The following is a 7,499-nucleotide window of genomic DNA, read 5'->3' as shown; positions in this document are numbered from 1 at the left end:
GAGGGACGGGAGGGATAAGTTCCCTCCGTGGGAGCCTCCGGTCTGCTCTTTCCCAAAGGAGCTGGGGCTGCTGGCCAAGGCCAGAGTAGTCAGGAATGTGGGAGTCCCCGGCTGCAGACTCAACTCAGGGAAGGCCCAAAGGTCACATGGTGGGTGGCGAGAGCAGGTGGGTGGGACCCAGGCAAAAGGGGACAGCAGGACAGCTCGGGAGGGGAGGGGCAGGGGCGGTCAGAGGGTCAGGCCCTGGCAGGGATCCCTTTTGAACAGATGCCAAATATGTCATCTAGCCCTGAACATGAGACGGAGGCCCAGGGCCCCACCAGGGTGGAGGCCCATGACTCTGCCCTCAGCCCTGACCCCTCTCTCCAGCATGCTCACAGAAACCGGGGAGCTCTCCCTCGAATGGCCCACCCACTCTTACCTCTGAGAGAGAGAGATGAGAGCGGGTAGGCAGCTCTCACCTCTGGCATCTCTCGCCAGCCTAGTGCTGCCTCCTCATGGCTGCAGAGTGACCCATCTGCAACCTACCTTTCATCCATTCAGCAAATGCGGGCAGGAGAGGGCCCCCATGTCCGGGACTGCCAGTGTGGATGGGAGTTCAACACGGAAAGAGACAATGGCAGTGGCATCAAGGAATTGGTCAGGAGTTGATTCCAGGGGCTGAAGACCAAGCATCTCTGTGCGCCACCTCCCAGCCTCCCCAAGAGCTCAGCCTCCCCCTCCAGCCACACCCCTCCTAAGCCCCCCACCAGGGGTGCTCTCTCCTCTCCCCAGGTCCCTTTCTGGCCCCTCTTGGGACTTTTGCTAAGTCGCATCCACCTCTGCTCCTTGTAGTCTCTGTGCCTTGAGCACAGAGCCTGGGACTGACCTGTCTGCATTTCCAGCCCCGAGCGGGTGCCCAGCAAATGTCCCAGCGAATTAAGGAATTAAGGCAGAGCAGGTCTGAGATAAGGACAGTGTCTGGGTGAAGGTCAGGTTCTGTCTGTCCAAGCATGAGTTTTCCATGGCAACGACCTCCCCTCCCCCCTCCCCTGTGGAGGGTAGCCTCTGTGCATCCGCCCCTCGCATGCCTGCCGCCCCCATCACTAGTGTCACCAGCGGGTAATCCTGTGTCGTTTTTACTCCAGCGGGTAATCCCATGAGGTTTTTACTCTGGTGCCCATGAATAGAGTTAGAGAAGAGCCGGCGGGAGCCCTTCCCAGGGCCCTACTGCCCACCCCCACCTGGTGCAGCCTTTGCTCACCCCGTCCTAGTTATGCCCGGCCCGAAGCCAGCACCTCTGGCAGGGAGCAGCCCCAGGCCCCACTGGGATTGTGCCAGATGGGCCGCGCACTCTAGTCAGCACCCACCTTCCCTAAGGCCTCCCCACTTGAGACCTTGGCTCTGACCGTGGCAGGCACAGGGAATGCAGACCCCTGCCCTGTGTGGTTCGTGAAATCCTGCCCCGGTACTGACACCTTGCCTTTCCTTCCCTCTGGCACCTTCCAGACCCTGTCTTACATCCAGGGCCCCCAAATTAGCCACCAAGTCCAATCGGCCCTTTGTCCAGAAATTCCTGGGATCCAGCCCTATTGCCCAGCCTAGTCCCTGTCAGCCTGGTGCTGGTATCCCACCTCCCGTGCCAGCTCCAGGCTGTGGCAGCCACAGGATGTTTTTCAGGATGGCTCTGTATGCATCATTCCCCAGCTCTTCACTGGGTTTTCAAGGCCAACCTCTCCTGGGACCTGGGCCACCAGAGCTCTGCAGGGTCTCCCTGCCTCCAGCCCCTGTGCATGCCACGCCCACCACTGGGATGCCCTCTCCCCACAGAGTGAGCTCTAGCGTTGCCTGTTTTGTGAAACATCCTCCGACCCCTTCTCTCAAGCCTAGGCACTCAGGCACATCTTCCTCAGTAGGCACACACCACGCTATGGTCTCTGACCAGACTGAGTGTCAAGTCCATTGTTCTCTGCTGTGTGCAGGTCTGTCCACTTGTCTTGGTGGGGCTTCCCGGAAGCAGAGCCTGAGACGGGGTCCAGGTATAGTTGATGTGTTGGGGGTGGGGGGCTCTCAGGAGAAATGCTTAAGGGAGAAGAAAGGGGCAGAGCAAGAATGGACCTCAGAGTCTAGACAGGGCCTGACCTAGTGGGCGCTGCACCGTTAGGCTGTCTCCTTGAGGAAAGAGGCTGCCTCTTGTGTCCCCTTATCAGCCAGCTATTAGCTATCGAGTGGGAAGTTCATACCTTCCCAGGGGAGGTGATACTTCTCAACCAAGGATGACTTGCAGAAGGGGCAGGTGTGAGCATTCGCAGTCATTATGCCTGCATCTGGGGCATGGATGGGGGCACTAGCCAGGTGGAGGGGGTCTGGGTGGGGCATCGACAGCATCTAACACACCACCCCATGGAGTGTCAGATTTTGAAATGAGTGAGAAGTACGTGGATCCCGGCCCAGCCAAGCACTGACATCCCCAAACCCACAGCTGCATGAGCTTCATGCTGCCCTGTGAGAAGGTTTTGCCCCAGCCTGAGGGGCACAGTTGCCATTGCAGTGACTGGAAAGGAGCCCAGATGCCCAACTCTCTGCAGAGTCCTGTCCTGCTCACTGAGCATCTGTTGTGTGCCCGACTGTACAGATGGGAGCTTTAGCCAATGTTCTCAACTCTCCCTTATAATAACCATTTTACAGACAGGAAGTCAGAGGCTCAGATGGGGTAAACTGACTCCAGTTTGTGAGTGGCAGAGCTGGGATTCAAATCTGAGTCTAATCCTTCCCAGAGTGTGTGCACTGCCTTGGAGCTAAGCCCTTTCTGCCCACCATTAGTGACTGGTAAGTCCAGGGTCATCTATCTGCCCCATAACAGGGCTTAGTTGAACTCAGGGTCCCCAGGGGCCACATCTGTTGTTTGCAATAGTTGGGAGGCCACGTATGCATTTTGCATATAATTTGCATAACATTGCATCTGGTTTGCATGTGTCCATGTTGAGGAGCCCATCATCGCTGCACAATTCTTCTTTTTTTTTTTTAAGAGCTAGGATCCCACTCTGTCATCTGGGCTGGAGTGCCATGGCTCACTGCAGCCTTGACTTCCTGGGGTCAAGCAATCCTCTCACCTCAGCCTCCTGAGTATCTGGGACTACATGGCTATACCACGACACCTGGCTTTTTTTTTTCCTTTGGTAGAGACAATGTCTTGCTATGCTGCCTAGGCTGGTCTCAAACTCCTGGGCTCAAGAGCTCCTTCTGTCTTGGCCTTCCAAAGTGCTGGGACTATAAGTGTGAACCTGGCCTGCTGCACAATTTTTAAGTTGCTTCTAAGTCACTCTCACTCAAAAGAAGTCCATCCGGGATCACAGAGTCCAGTTCCCATGATTTCAGACTCTCCCTCAGGGCTGCACATCAGGGTCCTGGACCAGTCACGCCTCTGCCCAGCTGTAAAGGTCAATGCAAACCTCTGCCCCAGAGACTCATATGGATTTGACAACAACCATTTTTGATGGTGCAGGTATAATGCCAACGATGATGATGATGGTGATGGGCAAAAGTCTTGCTGCACAGAACTTCCAAAGGTGGCCCCGTGTGCAGGGAGGCCTAGCTGTGCACTTTCAGGAAAAGGGGAAGGGCAGGCGAAGTGGACAGGGACAGAGGGTTGGTTCAGAGTCAGGAGCCTCTACTCTAGGGCCAGTGCCACCACCCATTAGCTTCAGGGGCTGTGGTCTGCGAGCAGCAGGGACCCATCTGCAGCAGGCAGGGCTTGTGCCAGAAAGCCGGCAGTTTCAGCGTTTTCTATTTCTGTCTCTTTTAGGGAAATGACATTCCAAAAAACTTTGTGTGGTTCTCAATGATCTTGCACGATGGGCTCTCAATAAAAGAGCTCATCCCGGCTGAGATGGAAGGAACCTGGAGAGGGGAGAGGAGCCTCCAATTCTGGAAGGGCAGGGAAGGGGTAACCAGTCACATGGGTTGCCAAGCACCAGAGCCATGTATAACTCACCACCACGCAAACCTAACTCTCTACTGCTTCCAGGATCCATTCTCACAACTTCTCTGCTTCCAGAAACCAATTTTGTTTTTGTTTTTATTTTCTGCCCCAGGGAGCCTGCAGAGGAAGGAGAGAAACTCCAGTGTCCAGCAGAGGTTCCCATTCATGTCCCCACATTGTGCGACTGATGGGCTCTAAATGCCAGACTTTACCCTGATCCCTGTTGAGGATGGTCGTGCTGATCTGTTCTTCCTGAGGAGAGAAGTGGCAGATCTGGTGCCAGAGGCTAGTGACAATAGGGAAAGCATGCCTCCTCCCTCCTCCTTTCCCTCCCTTCCTCCTTCCCCCTCCCTCACCCTCTCCCTCCTCCTCCCCCATTCTGTGTGATAGAGGTATGGGAGATGAGTTGGGTAGATGTGGATGTGGCCTAGCATCTCCCTGTGAACAGAAACCAACCTGTGTGCAGGCCCCTCAGTCTGTTTCCATCCAGGTGTAGAAACTCCAGTCTGAGTCAGGGGAGCCTGACTGTCTGCCTTCCTCCTCTGTTTCTGGCCTCCCTAGGTTTCCTGTCTGGTAAATGCAAAGTGGCCTCATGGTCTACTGGGGAGACCCCGGCTCTGGCTGGATCTGGCCAAGACCCTGAATATGTCTCTTTACTGATGTCCTCCGCCCACACTAGGATGGCGCCCAGGCCATGGCTCCTGAAACAGTTCCAATTAAAGGGGGGAGCATGGTGTTTGATGTCAGCCACCTGGGAAAGGGAGAAGTAGGTCCAGCTGTCTTTTCAGCCCCTTGTTATGTGGATATTTCCAAGTTCAACGGGGTCCAGCCTCCTCCCTATGAGTTGTGGGCCCCACATCTGGGGCTAGGGAAGGGAGTGAGAGGAATGGGTGGAACCCCTTGGAAAAAGATCACAGCTCCTAGGGAGAGGGAGTCTTCTCTCAGAGCTGCTGGGCAGAGTCCAGCCTAGGGCAGGGAACTGGGTGCTGTTTATTTCCTCCTCAGATGCCTCTCACTTTCTTTTAAAAATTTTTTATTTTATTTTATTTTTGGAGACAGGCTCTTGAATCCTGTCACTCAGAAGTGCAGTAGTGTGCTCATAGCTCACTAAAGCCTCAAACTCCTAGGGTCAAGCAATCCTTCTACCTCAGCCTCCTGAGTAGCTAGGAATATATGTACCACCATGCCCAGTTCTTTTTTTTTTTTTGGTAGAGACAGGCTACATTGCCCAGGCTGGTTTTGACCTCCTGGCCTCAAGCGATCCTCCTGCCTCAGCCTCCCAACATACTGGGATTACAGGTATGAGCCACTACACCAGCCAACCTCTCACTTTCTAAAAAGCAAGAAGTCAGAGGTTATAAAATCAAGAGCATGTGATGGATACTGTGTATCTTGAGCGTGTGATGTGTATCTTGAGCGTGTGATGGATACTGTGTATCTTACCCCCAGCAAAATGGCTCATAACATTTCTGTTGAAGGTTGAAAAATACAAGGGAGGACTTTTAAAAGCCCAGAATTATTTCTTTAGAGTGCAGGCCCCTTGTTGTATAAGTTTCTCCCACTAAGTAAGTATCCTAAGAACCCACTGGCATCAGTGTATCTGCTAGCATTGTGAGAGTTGCATTCCACTTCAGTGAATTTTGGGGGAGAGATTCTTTCAATGTGTTTGCCCATTTCGTGATGGGTGATTTACATGAACAACCTCTCCATACCATGCTGAATGTTTAGCAGTTTTTGACCCAAAACAACATGAATACCATGCCCTACCCTCCCTATTCACCCTATCTCACTCGGAGTGACTTTTGTATGTTTCCCCAGATGAAAAAAAATCTTCAGAGGAAACATTTTGCTGATGTGGAAGAGGTGAAACAAAAAATGGCGGAAGCACACTAAAAGGCATCAAAATGGATGAGTTCAAAACCTGTTTTGAGCAGCGAAGAAAGCATCTAGATGGGTGTATTGCATCAAACAGAGAGCACTTTGAAGGTAACTGAGGTTTAAACACACAGGAATAAATACACAATTTTTAATAAATAAATAAATTCTAGTTTTTTGGGGGTCCCTCCTTCTACAATGGCACATGTGATGGATTTATGGGGAGGGTGAAAGCCTGTCACCAAATGGCTATTCACCATACTTGGTTCCCAGAGCACTACAGCCCCCGCCTCTGACCCTTTCTCCCCTGATCACCCTTTTCATTCCCCATAACCCCCACAGAACACAGCCGTAGATGCCATGGTCTGTCCTCTCATTACTCCCCAAGGGCCCTGTAATGAATTGAATAGTGCTCCGCCCAAAATTCATGTCCACAGGGTACCTCAGAATGTGATCTTTGCAGGATGCCTGCAGATGTAATTACTTAAGATGAGGTTATGTTGGACCCTAAATCTAATGACTGTTGTCCTTATAAGAAGAGGAGAGGACACAGACTCACAGAGAAAAATGCCATGCTAAGGGTCAAGAGAGAAGGCCATGTGAAGACAAAAGCAGAGATTAGAAAGATAAGCTACAAAGAATTCCTGGCCAAAGAAGGCCAAGGATGCCAAGAACCACCAGAGGTTGGAAGAGGCAAGGGAGGACTCCTCTCTAGAGCCATGGGAGGAAACATGGCCCTGCTCATACCTTGATTCTGAATTTCTATTGTTTTAAGTCACCGAGTTTGTGGCTGTTACAGTAGCCCTGGGAAACTCGTACAACCCATACCTTGAGCTGGATTCCCTCAGCCTGGGAGAAAGCACAATCAGCCTGGTGGCGTCAGGTGTCTACCCCACCAGATCCACAAGCCACTGTGGCTGAGAGGGCAGGGCCCAGATGGGGGTTTCAGAGCTGCCTTTCCAGAGTCCTGGGTACCATCACCCTACCCAAAGGTGTTGATTCACATCTCTCAGTCTGGGCAGGCCACAGAGCACACGTCTCAGAAAGGCTGTGGGCGCCTGTGTGGATGAGACAAACTCAGGAAGAAATACCCGCTCTGTTGGATGACAGAACCAGGATTCAATAGGCTCTTTGTAGGTTAAAAAGTTAACGAGGTGATGTTGATGAGGACTATGAAGGCCAACTCTTGGGTTCCAAGAGCCAATTTCATAAGGCAAACATGGAGGAGGCCTGGTTAACGCAGCTCCCTGTGAGAAAGGTTTTCTTTGACCAGACGCTAACAGCGAGGCTGAGCTGTGGCCCACCTGACTAAGAGCTTCAGTTGCACAAAGAGAAGCAGAGTGCTCCTGGCTGGGCCGGAGAGAGGTGGTGAGCATCTGGGGCTGGGAGCAGCCCAAACCTGAGAGAGACAACACGTACCCCTCTAGAAGACCAGGTGCAGCCCGGCCTCCAGACTGGGCTGCAGAGACTGGGGGAAAGGGAGGGGTCAGCAAAGTGGACGGGGGTCCGTCCCCAGACAAGGAAGGCGCACAGTTGGCCGAGAGGGGCGGTTTGGGGCTTATTCCAAAGAGGCGGCCGGCAGCAGTGCGGCTGTGTCGCCAACACGGGCATCTCGGCCTCGGAGCCCCGGACCGCGCTCCGCGGGCGCACACGGCCTCCCGAG

This window comes from Carlito syrichta, unplaced genomic scaffold (genome assembly GCF_000164805.1).
Source record: "Carlito syrichta isolate Samal-C Ts95f unplaced genomic scaffold, Tarsius_syrichta-2.0.1 Scaffold304654, whole genome shotgun sequence".
Classification (NCBI taxonomy): Eukaryota; Metazoa; Chordata; class Mammalia; order Primates; family Tarsiidae; genus Carlito; species Carlito syrichta.
Note: the sequence above shows the minus strand (reverse complement) of the source record.